Source organism: Mirounga angustirostris, unplaced genomic scaffold (assembly GCF_029215605.1).
Source record: "Mirounga angustirostris isolate CCGP_5_RB_7025 unplaced genomic scaffold, mMirAng1.0.hap1 SCAF_9, whole genome shotgun sequence".
In the NCBI taxonomy this organism is placed as follows: domain Eukaryota; kingdom Metazoa; phylum Chordata; class Mammalia; order Carnivora; family Phocidae; genus Mirounga; species Mirounga angustirostris.
The window spans coordinates 16884831-16903353 of NW_026991717.1; the positions used below are offsets into that span (position 1 = coordinate 16884831).

At 38.6% G+C, this 18523-nt stretch overlaps 1 long non-coding RNA gene across 2 annotated transcripts in view; it reads right to left on the bottom strand.

The window, feature by feature from the left end:
• LOC123860921 (uncharacterized) overlaps window positions 1-18523 on the bottom strand; it is a 65747-nt gene that overhangs the window by 33413 nt on the left and 13811 nt on the right. For both annotated transcript variants that reach the window (XR_010404881.1, XR_010404880.1), the window contains exon 2: window positions 14661-14760. This is a non-coding gene — a long non-coding RNA (uncharacterized LOC123860921). The remainder of the gene's footprint in view (window positions 1-14660; window positions 14761-18523) is intronic.

Consider the following 18523-nt stretch of genomic DNA (forward strand, 5'->3'; position numbering starts at 1 on the left):
TCTTCCTTTCTATAATCAGTAATATTCTCCATCCCATTTTTATTTACTGTAAGAAGCTAGGTACAAATCACTGGCTGTTTCTCTGCAAAGAGAAAGAGAGAAAGAGGGAAAAAAAAGAAAACTTTTTTTAAAAGATTTTATTTATTTATTTGACAGAAAGACACAGCGAGAGAGGGAACACAAGCAGGGGGAATGGGAGAGGGAGAAGCAGGCTTCCCGCGGAGCAGGGAGCCGGATGCGGGGCTCGATCCCAGGACCCTGGGATCATGACCTGAGCCGAAGGCAGACGCTTAACGACTGAGCCACCCAGGCGCCCCTGAAAAAAAAGAAAACTTGAGAGTTGCCAACAATTGCTAATATGAAAATTTAACAACTCCTTTTATATGAGTGATTCTCACCCAAAGGTGATTTTTTTTCCAGTGGAAGACATTTGGCAGTTTCTGGAGACATTTGTGTTTGTCACACTGGGGGAGTAGAATGCTACTGGGATGTAGTGGATAGAGGCCAGAGATGATGCTCACCATCCTACAGTGTCCAGAACAGCCCCCCAACACAGAATTATCCATTCAAAAGTGCCAATAATGCTAAGGTTGAGAAACCCTGCTTTCATGTTATTTGATGGTGACAGGTGGGGGTGCCCACGTGTGGCTTCATATCACCAAATGAGTTCATCAGGGGGAAGTGGGTAGGTGGCAGCATCATCCTGAGAAAAGATTGATGGTTACTATGGGATGAGCCGTTGTGTTTTCTAATTAATACTGAACTGAACTACATTGACTAAAACATAATAGCACCATTTAATACTTTCAGATTCCCTCATACATGGAAACCCATCTAACAAGATTCTTGGTAATAGGGGTGCATGGGTGGCTCAATTAGTTGAGCGTCTGACTCTTGATTTCAGCTCAGGTCTTGATCTCAGAGTCGTGAGTTTGAGCCGCACATTGGGCTCCAAGCTGAGTGTTGAGCCTGCTTAAGATTCTCTCTTTCCCTCTCCCTCTGCACCTTCCCCACCACCACCACTCATGCATGCTCTCTCTAGAATTCTCTCTCTCAAAAAAAAAAAAAAAGAAAGAAAGAAAGAAAAAGATTCTTGGTAATAAATATTTGTTTAAGCAATGCGTGAAGAAACGAAAACCCATCACACAGGGTTCAAAATTCATTTGAAATTAACAAGTTTTTTTTAATTTGAAATTAACAATTTATCAAGTCTTCTGGGGCCAAGGTGATAGAAGGTGGCTCTGGTTTATTAGCTTTTCAGAACTGTAAAGCCCTTGCATGCAACAAAAATGACAAATTCTTAAAATAGTCATAAAGGCCATATTTACTATTTACTATTTCATTCAGAAGGAACGCCATGCCAAAAACACCAGCATCTTACAAAAGTAGTCTTCTTAGGAAAACTTTTTTAAAAATCATATTGAACTACAATGGATTCAGCCTTTGTTAAGAACCGTGCTTAGATCACAGATGGGATATTGAGAACCGTGCTAAATCACAGATGGTATATTTTTTCCTATATTTCACAAAACAGGCAATTTCTACCACTGTTTTTTCTTTTACATTTTGCTCTTGGTAATCCTGTACATTGAACAAAAAAAAAAAAAAAAAGAAACTAAAAAGAAACATGGAAACATTTACTTTTAGTGCTGTTTATAATCTTACTCTTTAGTGGACGGAAACATCAGTGAATATTCTGTGTAATTTACTTTAAAAAAAAACTTAGAGTGTAATTCATTTTAGGTGAGCAATTTGTTTTATGAGCCATGTATGTTTATTTGGGGTTGTGCTGGTTTTTTTATTGAGTGCAATAAAGACACTTCTTATCAATTGATTTGTTGTATCAGCAATGGGCTTCTTTCCAGACTGAAATATGGCAGCTTTTCCGAGAACATTATCCAGCAATATAATTTCACCACAGATATGAATCCGGGTTCATTAGGGCCCACTTGCACTGCCTGTTATGGCCTAATTTCTAGGATTCCTGCGTGATGGCGGCATTATCTTTCCCCGCACACAATGTATAACATGGTTGTCAAATGGGTTCTCTCTCTTTGATGGTTCATCACATACCCAACTTTGAATTGTGCCAACTTTTATACCAGCTGATAAAATCAGAAGTTCAAAAGTTCACTTCTGATCCCGTGTGACATGGAAACTTCAAATACTATGAAGCTTACACCTTTTATAAATAATTCATTGCAGGGCTGAAACTGGAGGTCTCAGGTTACTCTTTTGATGGCGTTAAAAACACACTGTCAGGAGGAGATTCCTAACCCAAATGTGGATTTGTACTTTTCAGCTGTGCATTATGCAAGCCCGTGCCTTCTGTCTAGCCTGGGTATGAGGAATACTGGCCTTTGGGGCTCAGCTGACTTACCAAGGTGCCCAGACCAAGGGGCATCTTGCAAGGCCTGATATTAGTGCTCTGGTGTCGCAATGGGATTAGATTTATTTGCACATTTCAGGAGTGAGAAAATCTCACGTTGAGAACTAAATCATGGCCGATGCAGATTTCCCAAAAGTGCATATCACAATGTCCTGGGGAACATTTCGTTTGCACTTCAGTAATGCCATGCGTGAGGCAGAACAGAAGTGATATACAGAAAGTGGAACGGTGAGATTTAACAGCTGTGCAAACGGCCTCAAGAACGTAAAATCAGGAGGCTGTGTCTTTAGAAAAGTATTTCTTTTAAATCCCCAAACATCACATCTGGTTGCATCAAGTTGTCATTATGACATAGTATTTAAGATGATTTAATGGGTTATTGCAGGATAAGAATCTTGGAGTTTATTTAACTACTGTGCGTTAAGAGAATGTAGCTGTTTAAACGATGTTCTGACAAAGCAGATAAAAAGCTGTTCTTGATGTTGAATGACTTTATTATATACTTTTTTTTACTGTAGTCAGTATAATATAGATATTCAAATGTAAACAGAATATATAAAAGATAAGGGCGAAAGTGGAGCTCTATGACAGAAATTTAAAGCGAGCGGCACGTACCAAATGCAGAAAACTATTCACCGTTGAAAATTGATGAGGCATGTTGACTACGTGTACGGATGTGGGAATGTCACAATACAAAGGTATCGTGGGTCTGCTGTCCCTTGTTAACAAATCCCCTGACAGGGCCTCTACCAGCTAATAGGTCAGCCCCCAACTTGGTGGCGAGGTCTCTCAGATCTGGAAAGGCTTCTCCTGACTTGGTCCCCACCTCACACCCACTCCACCCCCACATCGGCACAAACCTCTCCCCACTTCCCTTCAGATGTATGCATCATTTTTACTTATTTTTTTTTTAATTTTTAAACTTTATTCTAGCGAGAGAGAGAGTACACGAGGTAGAGAGAAGAGGAGGTAGGGTTGTGGGGAGAGGGAAAAGGATAGATTCTCAAGCAGACTCTGCACTGAGCGTGGAGCCTGATGCGGGGCTCAATCCCACAACCCTGAGATCATGACCTGAGCTGAAACAAAGAGTGGGATGCTTCACCAACTAAGCCAGCCAGACGCCTCCAGTACACATTATTTTTAATAGAGAACTGAGGTTCTACCTACCTAGAACAATTTCAGACAACTTATGTAGGGCTCAAATCAAAATCCAACATCCCAATTTCCCAATCCGTACCTCTATTACCTCATTACATTCCTGCTGCCACTTTAGGCAACTGTCCCAGCAGACATCGGCCCAATGTGTTTTTCCAACCTAGAAAAGTACACAAAAGTCTTTCTGTTGGCCTTGTTATCCCTACTGTAAATGTGTTTTGCCTTACTATCCTATGTGCTAAGAACTCCTAAGGAGGAGGATTAAATAAACAGACCGTTATGCGGAAGGGCAGACTCTCAGCAGATTTCAATGACTATTTAACAGTGTCTTAAACAAAAGAGAAGTTTAGTCTGGGGCTGGTCCAGAGGACCTACTCGGTAATGTCCTCAAGAACAGAAGCTCCCCCAGTTGACTGCTTTGTCATCATCCCTCAGGGCATGTCCTCGTGCCAGCAGCAGGATGCGGGAAGAGACGAAGAGAAGAAGCAAAGAGCTGGCACCAACCGCCTCCTGAGAACGGTTCCCAGAAAGTGCCACTCAACACTGCAGCTGCCATCCAATTGGCCAAAACTCATGCTCCATGGCCACATCCTGCTACAAAGAATAGAACAGAATATCCCATTTTGATTTTGAGGAACCATGTGCCCAGGCAAAACCCTACCATTAGGAAGGAAGACAATGGAACACCATAGTTGCTGTTGGCGGTGAAATGTGCATTTGTCTGTGGACTTGTAATATTAACAAGATTCTTCCCTACTTATTGTTTCTTTCTTGGTCGCAGACTCTAGCATTAAAAATAGCACATGCATTTTATCTCTTGAGCCAACTCTGATTAATAGCTTAACCCGATTAATGACTGCTTGATTAATCATCAACCCTGGGGCGCCTGGGTGGCTCAGTCATTAACCGTCTGCCTTCGGCTCAGGACACGATCCCAGGGTCCTGGGATTGAGTCCCATGTCAGGCTCCCTGCTCGGTGGGAAGCCTGCTTCTCCCTCTCCCACTCCCCCTGCTTGTGTTCCTGCTCTCGCTATCTCTGTCTCTGTCAAATAAATACATAAAATCTCAAAAAAAAAAAATCATCAACCCTGGTTAATGACTTCTTGAGAAAGAGTCTGAAACAAAGTGTGGCCTCAGGGACAAAGAGTTCTGCTATCCATTGGTGATGTCTGCAATGTGTACAGGAATAGAGAATGGGGACGAAGATGTTTCTTTTCTATTCCTGTTTGAACACTTTCACTTGGCACTTTCAGATTAATGTAATGGTTCTATAAGTCCAGCAGTATATTAATAACTAATGCTCCTAACACTTCTATGTCACATTACCCAAAGCAATCTCTGCATACAGGTATGATTTCCATATAGTTTTCTTATGAGATAAAAAAGAAAAAGTATATTTATGATCCCTAATTTGGAGGTGAAGAGAGTAAGTGTTAAGTAGAACAGTGGGCTTCCATTAAGCTCAGCTAATAATAAATGGAAGATCCAGAATTTGAATTTAGTTCTTTCAGAAACAACAAGACGCTCTTTTCATACAATATTATTCCAAAAAGTGATAAAGAGAGAGAAAGAAAGAGAGGGAAGGAGGGAGAATTGTTCTCTTGATAGACTGTCTTGGATCAGAGTGATTGTACATTATCTACTGATGATTCGCTCTTCAAATTTTGGAATCTTTCCTGTTAATAAATTCCCCATGGTACCCAACAAACCCAAATGAAACATTCATTCAACAAAGCTAAAATTTAAACAGGAAGTTGACTGAAAGGAAACCTACCAAGAACTGGGCTACAGATAAGAATAAAACATTAGTTTCTGACTGTAGTAACCTTACTAACATGTGAACAAATAAATGAACTACATTGTTCTGAGAGCTACAATGACAAGCAACCATGGTGGGACACAGAAGCCAACAGCCACCATACCAGGTGTGAGTGGGCAGGGAGGGTGTCAGAGTGGCCTCACTCAAGAAGAGATGGATGGGTCCTGAAGAGTGGGTGGGTGATCACCAACCATACTCAAGGGGTAACCAGCCAAGCTGGGAGGAGCAAATGCCAGGACTGGGCACCAGAACAGCATGGCAGGTTCAGAAAAAAACTGAGCAGGGTGTGTGCATAATAGAGGCAAACAAGGGGCAGGGTGTGCATTGGAGTATACAGCGTGAGGTAGGGGACAGCAGGGGAGGTATACAAGAAGATGGTCGTGAGAAGCATTCAGGCCCTGGAGTAGACTGGGCTTTATGGAGTTTAGCCTGTAAGCACTGGGAAGTCACTAGAAGGTTTTCAGCAGGGGTGCAAAATAATCACATTGGCCTTTGAAAAAGACCGCTGTAGAAACTGGGCTGGAGGTACCCAGGTCAAAGGCAGTACAACCAGGCAAGAAATGAACAGAGTCTAAACCGAGAGTTCTTCCTCTGGGACCCACACTTTTTGCAGGATTTATGGAAGCTCTCCAATTATATGCCCCAAATGTCAGAATGAGCATATCTCCAGGGAAAAGCTCTGTACCTTTTCCCAGGTTCTCAATAAAACCCAGAACAAGAAGGACAATAACATCCTAAAGTTAAAAACTAAACTCAGGTCACAAAATGGAATAAAATATAGAGAGAGAAATGTAAGAGTTAAATAGGAGTCACCTATAAAACAAATAGGGTTTGAGATGCAATATTTGCATTCAATTTTTTTAAAAAACAAATGAGCAAAGGCCTTAACAATAGGCCAACTATATTTGGATCGTATTTCGTACACACAAAGTTGAGGAACTCAAGCATATATCGGAGCCTTGCCATAGATTTTCCAAGACGGACCAGATCGCCTCACTATTCCGTCTTCCTGCATCTTCTTTAACTTCCAAGTGCTCTATTACTTGTTGGACCATGTATTCCAAAGTTGGGTTTGGAAAGAAAATTCCCCGTAAGTTCAAGACTCTGAGAAGGTGGCCAAAGAAGACATGTAATAGCCTCTTCCGGAAGAGGAGAGAGCAGGGGAGCACCAAATCTCAAGACTCTAGCTACAGAAACTTCTAGAAGCAGAAAATGTAGCAGTTACCAGGCAACAAGGTAAATACAAAAAGAAAAATCTAGATCATTTGTTTTTAACTTTATAGGGGTTAGAGATCCATTACCCCCATAACCTTGAGAAGTTGCTGAACCCTACAGACCTTCTCCCAAAACAATTCACACAGGTATCTTCTTACAAAACTGTGCATACTATTTCGAGAGGTTCTCAAAACCTCTCTAGTCCAAGAACATCCGTGTGACCCTTGACACCAGCTAAAGAGACGCCAGTCTCCATAATTCTCCTTTCCCTCAACAAAAATTCTGTTATCGTAGTTTTTCATCTAAATTAGTCCCACTAATGTTTACATTATCTGGCTTTCTTCGATCCATTCACTCTGCAATTAATTTCACCCTTGCTGCACGCATGCAACCTCCAGCAGCTGTAAAATCACAAAGTCTAAAAAGAGACTGATTCTGATTTCCACTAAATTAAACTATCACCCAAATGGCATACGAAATCCCAAATGGATTTATAAACCTAGAATAGGAAATATTGTTCTATGCTTAAGCTTCATAAAAATGTCTTTCTCTCTCAGCAGTGGTGTTTGTTCTTACCACCAGGTATATGAATCCTGGTCTACTATATGGATATATTATACACAGAGAGATAATATATACACATACACACATATAATACCCTATAGATATTCTCTATCTATATCTCTCTATCTATATATCCTTTAACATTCTTTCCACTTTAAAGCAAATTATATACATTTTCAAAGTAAATCCAAGCCCAGCAATGGTCTTGATTTCTTAATGCATTAGGGAAAAGAATAATTTGAAGGGAAAAAAATTACAGCAACTTCTACATTGTTTCTTCTTTTTCCCACACTGCAGTTATGGAAAACCTTTGATTAGACCCCTAAAGAAGACCACACATTCAATAATTTGAAGCAAAAGGTTAATGGTGTTGTTACAACTATTATCCCTTTTAAAATCATTATGCTCTTGTTTTTCATGGCTATATTACCTTCACCTTTCTGTGAACCCACTTTACCAGCTGCTTCCCTCTGTCATAAAGTTTGCTGAACATTATCGTAGGAATAGGAGAAATGCCATGTTTTATCAATCAAGCCCTAAGGAATTTGAGGCTTCTTATAACCACAACTGTAAAGGGAGTTTATTGCAAGTTTCTGTTTTGATTTGTAAACTGTCCTTAAGTAAAATACATACCTGATGCCAAGGTATAGAATGTAAAAATGCAATACGGTATACTACAGAAACCTGCATCATAAAGATTGATAGGCTGACAAATGAGAAAGCTAAAGATGACTGACAAACACACGCAGGCTTGCTTCCTCGATGCGCCCACACCCACAGCATCTTTCAACCTGCCAGCACCTGAATTCCCCAATCCTTCACCCCCTACTACCCCGACACCCCAAAGAATACATGACACATAGGACTGATGTTTTTAACTTACCAGGATTGCATAGGAAGTCTCAACGCAGTTCCAAATTTGATACAATGAAGATATTATCTAATCATGATGCAATAATATTCAAACTTTACTGCAAAAGTCCTAAAATACCACCATACAATGGGGACTAAAAAACACATTCCTAAATTATAAGACATTATTAAATATGTATAACTAAATGATAGCAAATATCAAACTTGTAGGATACAGCTAAATGAGTACTTTGAGGAAATGTTACAGCCTTAGGAAGACTTTATTTTATTTTATTTTATTTTATTTATTTTATTTTTAGTGGGGGAGAGAAAGAGAGCAAGAGAGATGGAGGGGGGAGGGGCGGAGGGAGAGAGAGAGAATCTTAAGCAGGCTCCACGTGCAGCATGGACCTGGATGCAGGACTCAATCTCACCACGCTGAGATCATGATTTGAGCCGAAATCAAGAGTCAGAGGCTTAACTGTCTGAGCCACCATGGTGCCTCCTTAATAAGCATTTTAAAAGATTGAAAGTAAGTGAATGAAATGTCCAACCAAAGCAACATTAAAAGAGGAAGAAAACAAATTCAAATAAGGTAGTAGAAAGGGACTAAGCGTAAAAGTAAAGTTACTTTCTTTAAAATAAAAAATGAAGAAAAACAACAAAATCAAGATCTAGTTCCTTCCTAGTGAGTATTATTTATAAATCTCTAGCAAGACTGATCAAGAGGGAATAGAGAAGCCACAAATTAGCATAATCAGAAATGGAAAAGAAACATAGTTATAGATAAATTATTTTGGTTTTTTTTTAAGATTTTTATTTTTTTATGTGATGTCTACCGCTGATGTGGGGCTTGAACTCACAATTCTGAGATCAAGAGTTGCACGCTCCATTGACTGAGTCAGCTGGGCGCCCCCATGACTACAGATAAGTTATAAGTTACCACTATAAACAATTTTGTACCAATCCATTTGAAAATAATGTTGAAATGCCAAATTCCCCCCAAATATTTTAATCACCAAAATGACTCAAAAACAAATAAATTGTGAAAAAGCCAGCAGCTATTAAGTAATCTGAATCAGCAGTCTAAAAACTCTTCTTCAATCAATTTCACAAGATAATTTTAACTGCACAGAGCCCAAAACTATTTTTTTACCAATATTTTTCAGAACAAAGAAATAGAGAAAGCTCTCCAACTCACTTTTTGATCCTATTATAACCCTATTCTGAAACCAGTCAAGGGCAGTGCAAAAAGACAAAGGCCCAAATCATTTATAAGCATAAATGCAACAATAACAAAATAGTGCCAAGTCAAATCAACAGTGTATAAAACTAACACATCATTAATGAGTTGGACTTATATTACTAAGGCAAAGATATTTCAAATTATAAAATCAATCAACCTAGAGACTAAAATGATATGATCATCTCAACAGATGCAGAAAAGTTGTAAATATAAACATTTACTTAGTATAAGTGCTTTTGGCAAAGTGGGAACAGAGAGAAACTTTTTAAATCCAAAGATGATGTCATTCTTAGTATCAAACTTTCTAATGAATCCCCATAAAATCAGGAAAGAGCCAAGAATTCCCGCTTATTGGCATCACTGAATAATACCATCCTAGAAATCCGAGTCCATAAAATATATGAAAAAGAAGCAAAAGGCTTAAGGTAAGTCTACAAAAGCAAAATGTCCTAATTTATAAATAAAATGGTTATATGTATCAGCCCATGGCCTAAACCAAGCCTATTGTAGTCCAAATCCAGCCATGCCCATTTGTTTGCATATTGCCTATGACTGCTTCTGACTTACAAGATCAGAGTTAGTAGTGACTGCAAGACCCTCAAAGACAAGAATACCTTTAAATTTACAGAATATTTATAATGTGCTAAACTCTGAAATAAAACATAATATGCCTATATGTTTCATCACAACCCTATGAGGAAGATGTCATTATTGTTTTCAATTTATGTATGAGGAAACTGACCTGGGGAGAGATGAGTGACATTAACGAGTTACACAGCTAGACATTCAGTGGGGATCCAAACTCAAGCAATATAACTCCAGACCCTACTCTCTTCATCCTGACCCTGTGAAGGAGGTATTACGCCCTTCATTATTAGGGGTCATACTATTGTCCTCACTGTCAGTTCCAGAAGCTTGGAACTATTAAGTGCCTTGACCAAATTCATCAGCCTAGCCTCGAGATTCAAGTGTGAAATTTGCTGAAATTCATATTGCCCCAACTATGGTCCAGAACTCCAGTGACACCAGCCCAGGAGCAGAGGAAGAATAAAAAGCTTTAAATATTAATTATTCATCAGATACTGTGATTCGGAGGTAGAACAGACCTTCAGAAATGTAAATAGACTATACATTATTAATCAACTTATCAAAGTCAAGAATTTAAATATTTAAACATTTCTACCACTGAAACATAGATAGTAAACCCCACAGTCACTAAAACTGTGTATAGCACATTAAATTTCTACCCTCCGCTAATGACGCGGGGCTTCCATTTATCCAGTTCTAACAATTTTCTTTAGAAAGACAGGCCTGGGAGTCTCCGGAGAGAAGTGACAGGCAGGGAGGCAACCGAGGTTACTGATTCTCAATCTCAAAACTGCTTCCTTCAACTGTTACATCATCTTTTAGGGTCCTTGCATTCCATTCTAGGTAGAGATTTAATTCTTGACAATAATAATTCAAAGTAACATGAGCCTTTTATTTTCTTTAAAAGATAGTCCATTCTTATTGCAGATTTAAGGAAGAAAGATAATCTTTGACAACACTAACACCCATAGATAACCATTCTTGACCATTAGGAACATTGTTAAAATTGAACTACCCCCTGAATACTACCATAAAATTGCCTTAATCAAGAGACTTCGCTTCTCCCTCAGCAATGGGCTATCAAAGTACATGGGATTTTGTGGGGCAAAGCTTGAGTCCGTGGTGTAGAAGTAGAATTTGACCGCCAAATAAAGTAGTTAGCAAGCAAACGACTGTGTGTAGAAGTTCTATTCAATGTCCAATGAACCAGCCCAAATAGCCAGGTCAGAGTGTCTAAAGCTTCTGGACAGGGAATCAATGCCAAACAGAAGGAGCTTTCTGCTCAAGCATTTCTCTGGATTAGGACATGATCCCAGGCAGCAGCTGGAATTACTGGGATAGCTTCAAAGCCGCTCAAGAAAGTCACCTATCAAGGGTCAGTCATGGATTGAGGACCTCATTCAAGCAGGATGAATTTCAGCAGAGCTGAGTGAGGAACCTGAACTTCAAAGACTGACCCAAAATTTGAGGCAGGAGAATAATTCTTGGCTATGCCAGATGATTGGTCTGCTTCAAGTTCCTGAGCTAGCCGGCTTTGGTCTTCTACGCTCAGTGACTGGGTAAGACCAAGACTGCAGACTGAATATCTTTTGTACCCAGAGCTGAGTGATACTAAAGCACGTAATAAAGATCCTGTTGCCACATGATAGGTATTAGAAAAGGTCAGTCTTGCTGTATTTCCAAGTTCTCAAAGCATGTTTATCAGATAGGCATTGTTGTTTCATCAGACAAATCATACTAGGTTAAGTTTGTTCCAGTTAGTTGGATTTGGTTAAAACTGATCAAAGAGGATCTCATTCAATATGGCTTAAAAAAGGACCAATTTGTCCTCCAAAAATCTCACTGAGGTGACAAAAGCAAAATAAAAGCAAGGATTATTTGATAGAAGCAGTAAAAAACCTAGGAACTTTTCTACCAGAAGACCAGCAACATTGGAAATTATCTATAGGACCCAAAACAAGTGGGACAGAACCGAGGTTGAGACCAAAGTGAGTTGTGACCTACTCCAGATAAACAAGGGTGTGGCTGAAGCAGTGAATAATATTTTTTACAAAAAAGCCCCCCAGTCTTCAAGTGCTAAGTCAGCCAGTTCAGGGAGCAGGAGCAAACTGCGGGCTCTCGGTGGGCTCCTGGTATAGGCATTAAAGCCAAAAGAGAAATGGGGCTGCTCCCAGGCAACTCCAGGCCGCCACAGTGGATGTGAGTCTATACATCCTAAAAGAAGCTGGCCCCCATCTCCTCATCCCAGTAGAACTCTGCAGATAACATTCCCATTTATGGCTAGAAAAACTCTACAGGGTGCCTGGGTGGCTCAGTCATTAAGCATCTGCCTTTAGCTCAGGTCCTGATCCCAGGGTCCTGGAATCAAGCCCCACATCGGGCTCCCTGCTCCGCGGGAAGCCTGCTTCTCCCTCTCCCACTCCCCCCTGCTTGTGTTCCCTCTCTCACTGTGTCTCTCTCTGTTGTCAAATAAATAAATAAAATCTTTAAAAAAAAAAAAAGCTCTAACAGCAGCAACTAATGTCAACTATTCTAGACATTTATATGTGTGTATATATATGCATATACACATATAAATATATTTAGATACACATATATACACACATATATATACACATATACACACACATATATAGATAACCAAAAATCACCAGAAATTTAAAAAATAATGGCATAAAAGTGAGAAGTCACCCCATAAAAGCAAAACAAATGGTCCCCAAAAGAAACATCATTGACAAAGAGAAGAGAAGAAAATGTGGCCAAAAATCTGAATATTTCTTATGACACTGAAGGTATTCTGGCATTCATATAATAAGAGTAGGCTGGTAAAGAGGGACAATTAGAAAGTAAAAAAAAAAAATTCTTAGACAAATAAAAATATGATTAGCACAATATAAAACACAGTGGGGCACAGGACAACAAAATGTATATACAGTCAACCTCCAAATAGTAATTTAAAAGCCCAGTTCGAGGGGCACCTGGGTGGCTCAGTCAATTAAGCATCCGACTCTTGATTTCAGCTCAGGGCACGATCTCAGGGTCATGGGATCGAGCCCCACATCAGGCTCTGCACTCAGCGCAGAGTCTTCCTGGGATTCTCCCTCTCCCTCTTCCCCTCCCCCTGCTCACTACAGCACACTATAAATAAATAAACAAATAAATAATCAATAAAATCTAAAAATGAAATTAAATTGAGAAATAAAAGCCCAATTTGACAATGTAAAGCAAAAGACAAATGTAATATAAATTATTTGAGAAAGACCTGAGCTCTCACAACTAAAGTGCCACCTAAACACTAAAAAGGAATACTGAAAGTAGTTGCATATTACTAGATATATCCTGCTATTATTTCTGAATTCAAAAGTTAATTCTAAAAAAAAATACTACTAAGAACTTTTAGAAAGATAAAACAATTTTATTAAAAAGGAAAGAGAAACATATGCTGAATTTATCATAAAATGCTCAATACTAAAACACAATGAAGAAATATCTACATTGTTCTGAAGAAAATACTGTGAACCCAGAATCCTTTAAGCCATATTATCTTTGCACATGAAGACCAACTAAGCATTTCTTTAGTTGTACAAGGATTCATAAAATATACCTCCAAATTTGTCTTTTCTGAAAAAGAATATTTCTCATTTATATATTCCAGCCAATTAAAAATTATGTCTATATCCAAAAAAGAGAAAAATCCTGGATATAAAAAACACTAGAGATAAAAGCAACTGGCAAACCCTAGAACTACATCAAAACAAGGGTGACAATGCATTTCTAGAGTTTAATGCAACTGCTCAGAACAGATAGTTTTATAAACAAGACAATTAAATAAGTATAGATTTTAAATTTCAAAAATAGAAAATTAAATTTTAAAAATAAAAGTTTAAAAAAAATTTTTAACAATCTGGAGCTAAAATAATGATTTTTAAAATTACAGATATTATCAAACCTGGGTCTTGGGAAGCGGAGGAGTACAAAAAAAAATGTTTAGAAATGCAAAGATTTTATTTTCATCAGAGAGTATAGATACTAATGTGACAGAAAGCCATAGGCTCAAAAATACCAAAATGTAGGGGTACCTTTTGGGAAGGAAAAGTGACTGAAAAGAACAAGGAACATTCTAAGATGCTGATACACAGTGTGCTATCTTTTTGAAAACTCATCATGCTGCACACTTTTGATCTGAGTAATTTTCAATACGTATATTATACTTTTATCTTTTTAAATTGATCTTAAACTCTGAGAGCTAATAAGTGATTATAGCAGAGTTGTAGGATATAAGTTTGATATACAAAAGTCCATCACTTTCCTATATACCAGCAATGAACAAATGGAATGTAAAATGAAAAACAAAATACCATTTTAATAGCACGTCCCAAAAATGAAATACTTAGGTATAAATCTAACAAAACACATACAAGAGCTGCATTAGGAAAATTACAAAACTCTAATGAACAAAATCAAGGAATACCTAAGTAAATGGAAAGATAATCCAGGTTCATGAATAGGAAGATTCAATATTGTCAAGATGTTAATTATTCCCAACTCTAATTATAGATTCAACACAATGCCAATCAAAATCTCAGCAAATTATTTCAGGTATATTGAAAAACTGATTCTAAAGTTTATATGGAGAAGCAAAATAGCCAGCTATTGAATAGCCAGCCACTGAACCCAGAATAGCCAGCTATTGAAGAACAAAGCTGAAGATCTAACATTATCCAACTTCAAGACTTACTATAAACATAGTGTAATCAGTATGGTGTGGTATTGGCAAAATAATAGACAAGTTAATCAATGGAACAGAATAGATAGCCCAGAAATATACTCACATAAATATACTGAACTGATCTTTGTCAAAGAAGCAGAGACAATGCGACAGAGAAAAGATAGTCTTTTCAACAAATGGTGATGGAATAGCTGGACATCCACCTTAAAAAAATAAAAAGAAGAAGATTAATGTAGACACTGACTTTACACCCTTCACCAAAATTAACTTAAAATAGATCAGAGACTTACATGTAAAACACAAAACTATAAAACTCCTAGAAAAAAACATGGGAGAAAATCTAGACGACCTTGGATTTGGTGATGACTTTTTTTTTTTTAAAGATTTTATTTTATTATTTATTTGAGAGAGAGAATGAGAGAGAGCACATGAGAAGGGGGAGGGTCAGAGGGAGAAGCAGGCTCCCCGCCGAGCAGGGAGCCCGATGTGGGACTCAATCCCAGGACTCCAGGATCATGACCTGAGCCGAAGGCAGTTGCTTAACCAACTGAGCCACCCAGGTGCCCTGGTGATGACTTTTTAGATATAGTACCAAAGGCACAATCCATGGAAGAAATAAGTTGGAGTCCATTAAAATTAAAAACTGCTCTATGAAAGACAGTGTCCCAGAGAATGAGAAGACAAGTCACATGGTGGGAGAAAATATTTATAAAAGACACATCTGATAAAGGATTTTTCAAAACATACAAAAAACTGTTCATACTCAACAAAAAGAACATAAACAACCTAAAAATTGAAAATAGAGCTACCATACGACCCAGCAATTACACTACTGGGTATTTACCCCAAAGATACAAATGTAGGGATCTGAAGGGGTACATGCACCCCGATGTTTATAGCAGCAATGTCCACAATAGTCAAACTATGGGAAGAGCCAAGATGTCCATCGACAGATGAATGGATAAAGAAGATGTTGTATATATATACAATGGAATATTATGCAGCCATCAAAAGGAATGAAATCTTGCCATTTGCAATGACATGGATGGAACTGGAGGGTATTATGCTGAGCGAAATAAGTCAATCAGAGAAAGACATGTTTCATATGACCTCACTGATATGAGGAATTCTTAATCTCAGAAAACAAACAGGGTTGCTGGAGTGGTCGGGGGTTGGAGGGATAGGGTGGCTGGGTGATAGACGCTGGGGATGGTATGTGCTATGGTGAGTACTATGAATTGTGTAAGACTGTTGAATCACAGACTGGTACCTCTAAAACAAATCATACATTATATGTTAAAAAAAAAAGAAAGAAGAAGATAGCAGGAAGGGAAAAATGAAGGGGGGGAATCAGAGGGGGAGATGAACCATGAGAGACTATGGACTCTGAGAAACAAACTGAGGGTTCTAGAGGGGAGGCGGGTGGGGGGATGGGTTAGCCTGGTGATGGGTATTAAAGAGGGCACATACTGAATGGAGCACTGGGTGTTATATGCAAACAATGAATCATGGAATGCTACATCAAAAACTAGTGATGTAATGTGTGGTGATTAACATAACATAATAAAAAAATAAAAAATAAATAAAAGAACATAAACAACCTGATAAAAAATGGGCCAAAAACTTAAAAAATGAACCAAACCAAAGAACATAGAGACGGTAAGACTATATGGAAAGATGTTCTACACCATATGTCATTAGGGAAATGAAAATTAAAACAATAAGATACCTCTGCACACCTATTAGAATGGCCAAAACCCAGAACACTGACAACACCAAATACTGGTGAGGATGCAGAGCAACAGGAACTTTCATTCATTTCTGGCGGGAATACAAAATGGTACAACCACTTTGGAAGACAGTTTGATGGTTTCTCACAAACTAAACATGCTCTTACTACACCATCCAGCAATCATACTCCTTGGTATTTGGCCAAAGGAGTTGAAAACTAAGTCCACACAAAAATCTGCACACGGATGTATATAGGAGCTTTATTCATAATTGCCCAGACTTGAAAGCAACAAAGATGTCCTCCAGTAGGTGACTGGATAGATAGTATGTGGCACATCCAGACAATGAAATATTTTCTAGCACTAAAATGAAATGAGCTATCAAGCCATGAAAAGAGATGGAGGAAATGTAAATGCATATCACTAAGTGAAAGAAGCCAATCTGAAAAGATTACATTCTGAAAAAGGCAAAACTGTGAAGACAGTAAAAAGATCAGTGGTCAGAGGGGAAAGGAAGATCAGGTGGAACACAAAGGATTTTTAGGGCAGTGACACTACTCTATATGATACTGTAATGGTGGATACATGTCATTACACAACTGCCCAAACTCATAGAATATACAACACCAAGAGTGAACCTTAGTGTGAACTATAGACTTTTGGTGATTATGATGTGTCAATGTAAGTTCATCTATTGTGATAAATGCACCTTCCTGGTGTGGGATGTTGATAATGGGGAAGCTATGCATGTGTGGAGGCAGGAGTATATAGAAAACCTCTGTACCTTTCTCTTGATTTTGCTGTGAATCTAAAACTACTCTAGAAACAAAATAAATAAATAAAGCTACTCTAAAAACTAAAGTCTAAAAGAATTATCTCAATGCCTAGAAACAAGATTAGAAATTCCAAATTATTACAGGTAAAAGAGAACAAAGAAACTTTGATCAACCAGTCAAAAGTCAAGAAAAGGACGAAAGGAACAGTATAAATAGAGTAATTATAGGATTATAAAATAAGATAACCAAAAGATAGTAATCACAATAAGTGCAAAGGGGTTAACTTCACCTTTTTAAAAGTAAATAATTCTTTCCAATTAAGTAAAAAAGTAAAATCTGGCTCTATGCTGTTCAAAAACAAAAAAAAAATCACTAAAACAAGAAAAGCCATAACACAGAAATATGTGCTGTGTGGCTGGTAAGATATGCCAGGTAAATAAGAACAAAAAGAAAAAAAAAAAAAAATGGCGACATCCATACCAGACAAGTTAGAAGGCACAAAATGGTGTTTTACTCAGGTCTAACCAGGGAAACAGAAACCACTGCAAGGATTTTCAACAGCAGGAATGTAGGGCAGAGAACTATTTATAGGAGTGGAGTTGCTGAGATATCAGTAAGGGGAGAGGGTGTGGTGACCCCGGGGAAGGAGGCCATGTCTCAAGGTCCTGGGGGTGCCAGTGTCACTGCCTGGCAGAAGGTAGAGTCACAAGGAAATGCAGCCAAGACAAGAGGCAGAAAGCAAGGGGTAAGTACCCTCGCTTTTCTGTTCCTCCACAGGTTTATCTCCCTCCACAGCCTCTCGCTGGCCAAACCCATCTGAAAGCCAGTCAACCAAGGAGCCTGAGAAGTGCAGCCTGCACATGTCAGCCCCCCTGTAAGACAGTGAGGAATGGAGGTGGCACAAAGAACGGGAATGGAGACCAAAGTCCTAGGACCAACAAAGAATGTTGAAACGAATGCTTTTAATATAGATAAAAGGAACAATCCACCAAGGGCATATACTTATGTTACCTTGTACAAGGAGTAGAAATGGACGAGATGTGTCAGTGAAGGACCAGTCAGAAGACAGAATCATGACAGTTACTTTAAAGAATTTAATATACAACAACAACAACAAAAAAGATATTAACTAAGTAAAAGTTTGTTAACTAACTGAATGGGGCAAAAAGAGAACTCCAACATATCACAAAGGAGCAACTGGAAAACATAGCTCAGAGGATGGGTCTCTGGCGCCTGGACCCAAACATCTCAGGAGAGGGTGCATGCCAGCTGGTGATCTGGAAATGCCATGAAGTGGATTCTGCACATGTGAGAAGAAAAAAAAAAAAATGTAAACTTCAATCAACTGGAACTTCCAGGGCAAGAAAAGGAACCAGATACAAAAGCCACAGGAACAAAAATAAAGGAGCCCAGGCAGGTCTCACTCCATCAGCTCTGCAGGCTCTTTTCAGGACCCCTTT